Raw genomic sequence first — 8,962 nt, forward strand, 5'->3', positions numbered from 1 at the left:
GCAGTCCGTGCTGCTCCCACATCCCAGCCCAGACCCCCGACCCCCGTCCCGCCCTGCCCAGCTGCGGGCACAGACCCGTCCCCCCAGACAGCAGGGTGTCCTCTGCCCCCCGGTGCCCTGACAGGGCCATACCTGGCCGGCTCCTCGAGGTCGTGGTGTCTGGGGTGGCCCTTGGCGTTGTCGGCAGCTGAGAGGCCCCCATCATGGAGAGCTGCTCGTTCTGCCGGTTCCCATCAGTGCCGTCCTGGCCCGACAGCTGCATCACGTCCTCCTGGGAAGGGGAGAGCATGTGACCCAAACACGGGGCCCCACTCCGCATCCCCCAGCAACCCTCCCCCAGCCAGCTCTCCCTGGGGAAACTGAGGCACGGATGGATCCCCCCGCAGGCTCAGCATCCCCCTCCCCACCTCCGTCATCCCTACCTTGTTGGGGCTGCGGGCGCCGGATGGGGACGGCCGTGGGGTGCTGGGCGGTTGGGGCTGGAAGCGCGGGGGCATGAGGGTGTGTGGGCCCCCGCAGCTCTGCGGAACAGTGGGGTACCTGCACTCGCCCGTCCGCTCCCTGTGGGACAGGACACGGGGTGCTCAGTGCCCGGCAGGTGGCACCCCATGTGTCACTCGACGCCAGGGAGGGGTCAGGGGGCAGTTACGGTCCAGGCGCCAGCGTGTGGAGGGGCCGGTCGCAGGACAGGCAATGGAAACCAGGCAGCAGCTGCCTGGAGAGAGGAGAAAAGGGCTGGGGAGCTCCTGGGGGGCACAGCCCCACCTGCACACCGTCCCCTGCCACAAAAAGCCTCTGCACCCACCCCTCAAGATTGGTTCGGAAGGGCTCCTCCCACACGTGCCCCCTCATTGTGCCCCCTCCATCACTGGGAAGCTGCAGCTGGCAGGAGCACAAGGCACAGCCACTTGCTCAGCATCCCCAGGGGCGCTGCCCACACGGCTCCCACGCCAGGGTACCACAGCGGCACGAGCTGGGACAGCCAGCAGGAACAGGGCTGGCACTGCCAAAGGCACCGCTGTCCTCATCGCACTCACTTCCTAATCCCAGCGGCATCGTCACGCTCTGGCTGCAGCGCCTTCTGGAGCTGCCCGCTGAGGCTCTTCCACCGCTCCTCCTGCTGCTCCCGGAACGCCCCCAGCTCCCAGCGGTCCAGCTGTGGACGGGTGACACCCTCAGCCATCTACCCCAGGATGGGACATGGCGGTCCCCAGGGGGACAGCCGGGAGGGGGCACCCTCGCAAGGATGCTGCCTCAGGCTGCCAGGCCCCCAAGGTGCCAGTTCTGCGTAGAGGGGACGAGCCCTCACCTTGCAGTCCATCTGTCTCTGCAGCTCTTTCTGGAACTGGTGCCAGCCCTCCTCCTGGCCCGTCACCCGGCTCGTCACCTCCTCCACCGCCTTCTTCAGCCGCTCCTCGCACGCCTCAAACTGGCTGCAACTGACTTTGTCAGCCAGGGCGGCTTTGTCTGCTTTCTAGCAACGGGGAAAGGCGGGAGAGCGGTGGGGACAGGATCCAGGGACAACGTGAGAGGGAAAAGTGGCTACGTGGCCCTGTTCACCCCATCACCCCCGTGGGGTTGCTCCCACCAGCCAAAGGCACTCGGGGTCACAGAGGGACCTGGCAAGGGACCCGCAGCTGGGCTGGAAATCCTCCCTCCCCCGGCTGGTTCTGCCAGCCGGCACCCAAGGGACAAGGGGCGTTTGTCACCCTGCCCGGGACACCCTTGGCTGGCACCAGGGCCCCTCGAGCCCCTACCTCATCGATTCCCAGCACCAGCAGCTGCTCCTTGTCTGCTTTCTGCTTCTTGAGCCTCTCCAGGGCCTGGGACAGAGCCTCCCAAGGCAGACAGCAGCCCGTGACGCCACGGCAGGGTCGGAGCTGCCCCCCGGCCAGCCGAGCACCCCCTGCCTCCCCTCCCCACCCCATCAGAAACCTCCAGGAAAGGAATCGGGAAGCTGTTCAGGGCTGCGAGCAGGGTGGCAGGCGGACAGATCCCTTGGGGTCCCAGCCTGGGCTCTGCCTGCGGGTTACAGCCACCCACCTTGATGTCCTTCTGCTCCTGCTGGCCATCCTGCTGGAGGTTTGCAAGGGCCGAGCTGAACTTCTCATAGTCCTTTTGGAGCTGCATGATGCTGGCCTGGAGGCACTTGAGCTGCTCGTCCTGCTGCAGGGACTAAGAGGACAAGGCGGTGCTGAGCCAGGGGGTGGCTGCCCCGCGGGGACAGACCCAGGGTATTTTGGCTGGTGGCTGCGGGCTCTCAGTGCAAGCAGGACATTTGCTCCAAGGCTTTAATTCCCTTCCATGCTGCTGACTCCCACAAGCCAATTAGGGGGGCAGCGAGGGGTTCCCCCACGTTACAGCAAAGCAGAAATGCCTGGGGGGTCCTGGCAGCTCAAGCCCCCTACACCGTGTCTCCTTACCTGTTTCCTCCACTTCGGGTAACTCTCCACCTTGCTGCCCGCCTTCTGGGCCAGGGATTCCAGCTGCTCCTCGAGCTTCTCGCAGTGCTGGAGGAGCTTCCCCAGCAGCGCCCTGGTGTCCCAGTTGCAGCCGGGGCACCCTGCGTGCTCGTGTCCCCCGCTCTGCGCCATCGCCCTCGGCTCCTCCAGCTGCTGGTAGGGGAGGAGGAATTAGCTCTGAGCCGCATTGGATGCCGCCCACAAGCCCAGGTGCCGTGGAGGCTCCACGGCCCCATCCGGCCAGGGAATGTGGCCGGGACACTGCCAGGACTCCCCCCGAGCCAGCAGGGGCTGGGAGCACTGCCCCCGGGCCTCACATCTGCCTGCAGCTGCTCAGCTGTCTCCATCACCAACTTATTCACATACTCGGCCACAAACTGCTCCAGCTCGGCCTGGGTTGGCTCCTGCTGCTTCCCCAACTCCTTCCGCTCTGCCTTGACCTTCTGTCCCTTGGGCCTGGCTAGTGAGACGGGGGCAGGGGCAGGTTTAGCCTTCGTGGGGGTGTCCCTCGGCCCCCAAACTGGGATGCTCCCAGACCCAAGGCTCCCTCGCAGCCCTGCGGGGTAGGAAACCCTCTCCCATCCTTTTACCGCGACTGTTGGGTCATCTGGCCGCTGCCGTCTGCTTTCCTGCCGGCTCCAGCCGCCTTCATCTTTCTGGGAGCATCCTCCACCTTCCTGATCTGTGAACGGCAGTGGGGGCAGTGAGGGCACAGCCCCCTGTGTCATTCTGGCACAAGGACCCTTTGGCTGCCCCCTCCCTGCCCAAACTGGCATCCCCACAGCCCCTCGGGGACTGCTGCTGGCTCACCTTCTCCTCCTGCCCATGGAGGACCCTGGCCATGTCTTGCAGGAAGGCCACCTGGCACTTGAGGTCGGCCAGGATGCTGGTGATGCTCTGCCGGCCTAGAGGGACATGGTGCAAGGGGATGTGCTGTCGGTGAGGGGGTCTCAGCCTTGGGGCCAGGCTCTGAGCATGACGAACCCCTGACCCAGGGTGTCCCCACGCCAAACAACCCCCACCAGCCCCCCGGTGCTCTCACCTCCCTCTGGGAAGAGCCGGCGCACGTTGTCAAGATCTGAATGTTCTGCTTTGGTAGATTTAAGCTGCTCCACCTGCTCCTTCAGACCAGCGCAGAGGTGGCCGAGCTGCCCAATCTGGGAGAGAACCTCCCGCATCTCCGACTCGTAGCTGGAGGTGCTGGTGGAGCCCCAGGGCTTGGCCGGCTCTTGGGCATCCCCTGGGATGGTGGCTTGGGAGCTGGAGGACCCAGGCTGCACCCCAGGGGTGGTGGTGTGGGTCCCAGGTGATCGTGGCTGCATCCCCGAGGTGCTGGCCTGGGTGCCCGGGGATCCTGGCTGCAACCCCGGGGTGGTGGCGCCGGCACCACAAGATCCTGCGTGAGCAGAGGGAGTGCCTGACAACTTCACAGGGGTCACTGGTTCCCCCTGTGTCCCTGCTTGCATCCCCGGGGAGCCAGACCCTGCAGTCCCCTTGCTGGTCTCCATCCCAGGCTGTGTCCCACGTCCCTTCGGCCCCAGTGCAGAGCGCTTCCTGGCCTGGGTATCCATGGCTACCTGGGTGGGCTCGGCGGGGGCAGACTGGCCCCCAGCGCCCTCCTGGGAAGAAGAGGCAAAGGGCAGCAGGGTTACTAGCAGCTGGGCAGCCGTGAGGACAGACCCCAGAACCTCCCGCCGTGTCCTCAGTCCCCATCCCCAAACCACCATCTCGCGGGGCCAAACCCGTGTTGAACATGAGAGCCCAAATGCAAAGGGATCATGGGCTCAGACTGGCCATAGAGCCGGGGGGACGGGACCTCCAGGGATGGGAGCCCCAGCATTGCTGCCCAGCACCCCCAACCCACAGACTGTGCCCCGAGGCAGGAGGGCTGGTGTCCCCGAGGGAGCGGGGGACGCAGCCGCCTCCTGTCCCTGCGCAGCCCGGCAGCGTCCTGGGGCTTCCCCTGGAGCTGGGCGAGGAGAGAGACACCCGTTCAAATGTGGGAGCGGGATTTAAAGAGCATCCCCAAATGAACTGGGGCATGAGGCAGAGGGACGCTGGGCAGGGCTGTGCCTGGAGGCCGCGGCTGAATTGCGCAGGCAGAGCTTTATCTCTCCTCCTTCCCTTCCCATGGTTCTGTTTGGATGGCTCTCTAGTTCAGAAGTGCCTTAGCAACTCTTGGGACACCCTTCCCACTCTTCCCTCCTGCTTCCCTTCACGCTGGTGACACCGATGGCCGTGGGGCACGGGCACAGTGTGACAGGGCAGCAGGAACAGGGAGGGTACAAGGGCCCAGCTCTCTCCCGGGGCACCAGGGGACGCTCACCAGGCCAAGGGTCTCCTGTATCTCCTGGATGTCCTCTGCAAGGCCAGAATGCGCCTCCTGCATGGCCCGCATGTCCTCTGTCAGGCCAACATGCACCTCCTTCATCTCCTGGATGTCCTCTGCCAGGCCAGAATGCGCCTTCTGCATCTCCTCCTTCATCTCCCGCATGTCCTGTTCCATTCCAGAATGCGTTTCCTGCATCGCCTCCTTCATCTCCCGCACGTCCTCTGCCAGGCCAGACTGCACCTCCTTAAACTTGTTGATCTCCTCCCACAGATCCTGGAGTGAAACCCTTTCCTGGGAGAGTGGGTGGGGGGTGACCCCAGGGGAGGGTCCCTGGGGACCTGGACCCCGCTGTGCTCTGCTGCGGGAGCTCGGGCTTAACCCAGCCCTTGGGCTGAGGGCGGCACGAGGGCAGCGCGGAGCCCAGAGGAGGGGGCGTCTTGTGGGGGAGCACCCAGGGACCAGCAAGAGCATCTACCTTGGAGACAGCTCTCTCCTTCTCTTCTGTTGTTTTTGGCATCAGCTCCTTGGCCATGGAGGAGACTTCGGAGTTGCTCCTGGTCCCCTCCAGCGTGTCCTTCTCATCCAGCTGCTCCTCTGGTTTCCAGAGCTGCTGCCCGGTGCCCAGGGCTCCGTCCTCCTCCTTCTCCTGGCCAGGCTGGGCCTTGCTGTCCTGGTCCTTTGCCAGGCTGGGGGTCGGGCTCTGCCCTGGCTCCAGGACAGGCGACTCCTGCTGGCCCAGCTGCCCGATGATGACCTCGAGCAACTTGTGCAGGGCCACCAAGTCGACAGCCCCCATATGGGGTGTCCCGATGGTGGCGTTCAGCAGCTCCAACAGACCGAGTGTGGCCATCGCTGCTGCTCCGCTGGAAAACACGGAGCCTGATGTTGGAAGGCGGGAGCTTTTCTGTCCGGAGGTGATGTTGGAGGGAATGGCAGCCAGCAGCCTTTGTCCTCCTCCTTCTTGCCACAGAAAGTGATCCAGTCACCGAACAGATCCAAGTGCTGAAAGTGATCAAACCACCGAAAGTGATGCAACCACCAATAGCAATCCCACCACCAGAAGTGGTTCAACCACCAATAGTGAACCCACCATCAAAAGTGATGCAACCACCAATAGCGATCCCACCACCGAAAGCGATCCAACTGCCAAAATGAGTCCACCACCACAGTGATCCCACCACGGCAAGTGATCCCACCACAGCCAGTGACCAAATGGGCGAGGGGCACAGGTGACAGGGGACAATACAGTGTCTTGGTTGCCCGGCAACAGCTGCCCCAGGAGCCAGCGGGCGCCGCCCTGGTCATTGTGATGAAGTTATCCACGGGATGGGAGATGCTGAGGGTCCCTCCTGCCTTTCCCGCTTTACCACCTACAACACAGCTGGTGACACCTCAAATGTTGTGGCAGTCACTACAGACCCTGCCCAGATGCAAAATACAATCAGACAGGTCATGGGGAATGAAATCTCATTTCACTGAATTAAATACCCTCAGTTTTAATTACAGAGAGAGTGGCTTTATCCATGTTGTGTACTCAATCAAACTCTCCCGATGTTTAATCCGTTCCTTTCCCCACGGCACAGCGGCCTCGGAGGCAATTCCCCTTCATGGCAGATGTGCAGTGACTGGCTCACGAGTGCACCAGCACCTGGGAACCTGGGCTGAAAACAAGGCCAAAGTGCCCGGTTTAGGATGCCTTTCCCCGCGGTTGATCAAGGCAGACGGATGCCTTTGGAGAGGGAGCTGTTCTGAAGGGATTTCTTCTGCCTCTCTTGACTGCTGGCACGAGCCAGCGGCTGCTGACCAGGAAATGTGCTCATCGCTTGCTCCCCCATGAACACTGTCCTGGCCTTTTCAGCTATAAAGACATAAACCAGAGTATGTTTCCTGTCCTCTGTACAAGAAGGCGGTTCAAATGCAAAGGTGATCTTGCCTGTAAGCAGCACGAACTGCTCTAGAGACAGCTCTTTGCTGGGGATGGAGCTGTGAGAGAGGTTCTCCAGCGGGCACGGCTGCCTCCCTTTTGAAACACGGGCAATCTTTTGCTGGGATTCCCGTCCCTCAGCCTGATAGCTCTGACATCTCCTCTGATGCCTCAGAAACGGTGCTGCTATCTACACAGCCATTGCAAGATCCTCCTGCTCTGTGAACTGAAGTTGCAGACCCCAACACAGAAAGCAGGGCTGCCATGATTCCTGAGAGTGAAGCCCACATCCCAAAGCAAGCCGGTTCTTAGAGACGGCCAAGTTTCGAGCAGCGCTGTCACACGTGAGCTGCGAGTCACACGAGGAAGAGTTCCAGAGGATGGAGCGTGTCCCCAGATAGTTTTTGCCAGCACTGACTGAGGAAGAGGCATCCTGTCCAGGGACCTCTGCAGAGAGATCTCCAGGCAGAGCTCCAGGGGGGCAACAGCCCCTCTCAGACCCCATTTGTGCACCCCAAGTGGCCGCACTGCAATGGGCAAGCCTTCATCCCAGGCCAGAGATTCTGGGTCCAGAAGTCATGGCTTGCTCCTGGGAGGGTCTTTTTGTGTCAGCCACCTCCTGTGTTTCGCCACGCATTTCTCACTGTCAATGACTTTCATTTCTTTTCCCTCTACGCTCTCCTGCGGTTTTGCCGTGGAGAGCAGATGCCAACAGTCTATTCCAGCCTTAGGGGATCTTGCAGACTTCTCCTTTGCTGTCTGTGGGGCTGGCGATTGCCTTCTGCTGCCCCTGGTTCATTTTGAAGACTAATTCCTGGCAGACGTGGTTGGTGCTGCTGAGCAACACTCTTGGCTTTTTGCTGGTGCCCAGTAGGACACCTACAAGAAAGCAGGTATCAAAAACCTCTCGGTTCTTGTGGTGAATGGTGTTGTGAAGAATCATTTAACTTCTCATTTTCCTCCTGAGCTCCTGGGTTTTTTGGCAAGATTGGCCTCAAAAAGGGACGGGTCTGTCCTGGGGGGAGGTGGGGAGGGCACTAAATTCAGCCCAGTGCACAGAAAGCAGGGGCCGTACCGGGAACCGCGAGAGGCCCGGCCAGTGCCTCGTGTCCCGGGGAGCCCTGCCTGACTTTCTGTGCCCTAATGGGGTGCAAAGCAGAGCAGGGGGACAGGGAGCCGGGTGAAGAGGGTCCTGTGGGACCCCAAAACTCTCCCAACCCATGGTGCTGGTCCTCCTTGCATCACCCCGTCCGTGCTGCTCCCTGCACGGGACAGCTGGCATCAGAGCAGCGTCCCCTCCCCAAACCCGCTGCACCCCAGCGCTTTGAGCACCCTGGATGTCCAAAATGTTCTTTGCAGCCCGAGCTGGCCCTGCCTGGGCTGGAGATCCTTCCCAGGCAGCCCCCACATTCTGGGGGTGCCACCCAGACCCCACAGCACTGGGTACCCCAATACCTGCCAGAACTGGGCTTCGAGCATCCCCTGGTGTGGGATGCAGCCAGATCTCCAGCGATGGGGAGGTTGCCAGGTTGGGACTCCTAAAAACCACCCATGACCGATCTGACACCCCCGCAGATGTGCACCCCCAGCAACACGCCGACCACGCCGCCCAACGTCCCCGACGCTGTGGCCACGTTCTCCAAGCTGCAAACCCCCGAGAGCCGGCAGAGCAGCAACAGCCCCATCGCCTCCATGGCCTGTGCCCGCGGGAGCTTCAGCCCTGTCCTGGTTTTGTTAAAAAACAAGTTTCTCTTTTAGTGAATTTGCCTGTCAGCTAAAGCCTTCATGTTAGCTGCATTTTCCTGGAGAACCCAACACATGTTTTGGTTAAACCTAGCAATGGAATGCAAACTTATTGATAAGCACGGATGGACATCTCACGAGAGGGGCAACGAGAAACTGATGATCGAGAGACTGACCAACGGTGTATAACATTCCATTCACGTGAATACTTCATATAAAAGTGGGAGATCACAAGGATCTCGGCCCCTTTGCCCTTTTTTTCCCTTTTTCCTCATGTCTGACATTAGGAGAGGACCTTGCTGGTCGTCCCTGCGAACTGAGGCCTAGTGAGAGACTCAATCCAGCTCCGGTTGGCTACAGAGTCTAATCCAGGACTTTGGGTGCTGGCTCTGCAGAGTTGCTGAGACTTACAAGATTGGTTTTGTATATTTTGTATTATTTTCTCTATTCTTATTAGTAGCATTAGTAAAATATCTTTAACTTTTCCAACTCTCTTCTCTC

The 8,962-nt window shown here is 61.0% G+C and overlaps 1 long non-coding RNA gene across 1 annotated transcript; it reads right to left on the reverse strand.

Annotated features, from left to right (window-relative positions):
- Positions 1-523: 523 nt before the first annotated feature.
- Positions 524-1,134, reverse strand: LOC139828240 (uncharacterized). The gene is made up of 3 exons (XR_011739616.1): positions 1,038-1,134; positions 650-715; positions 524-561 (listed from the first exon to the last, which is right to left on the reverse strand). It is a non-coding gene; the product is annotated as an uncharacterized lncRNA (long non-coding RNA).
- Positions 1,135-8,962: the final 7,828 nt, after the last annotated feature.

The sequence above is a fragment of the Patagioenas fasciata genome, chromosome 6 (assembly GCF_037038585.1).
Source record: "Patagioenas fasciata isolate bPatFas1 chromosome 6, bPatFas1.hap1, whole genome shotgun sequence".
Classification (NCBI taxonomy): domain Eukaryota; kingdom Metazoa; phylum Chordata; class Aves; order Columbiformes; family Columbidae; genus Patagioenas; species Patagioenas fasciata.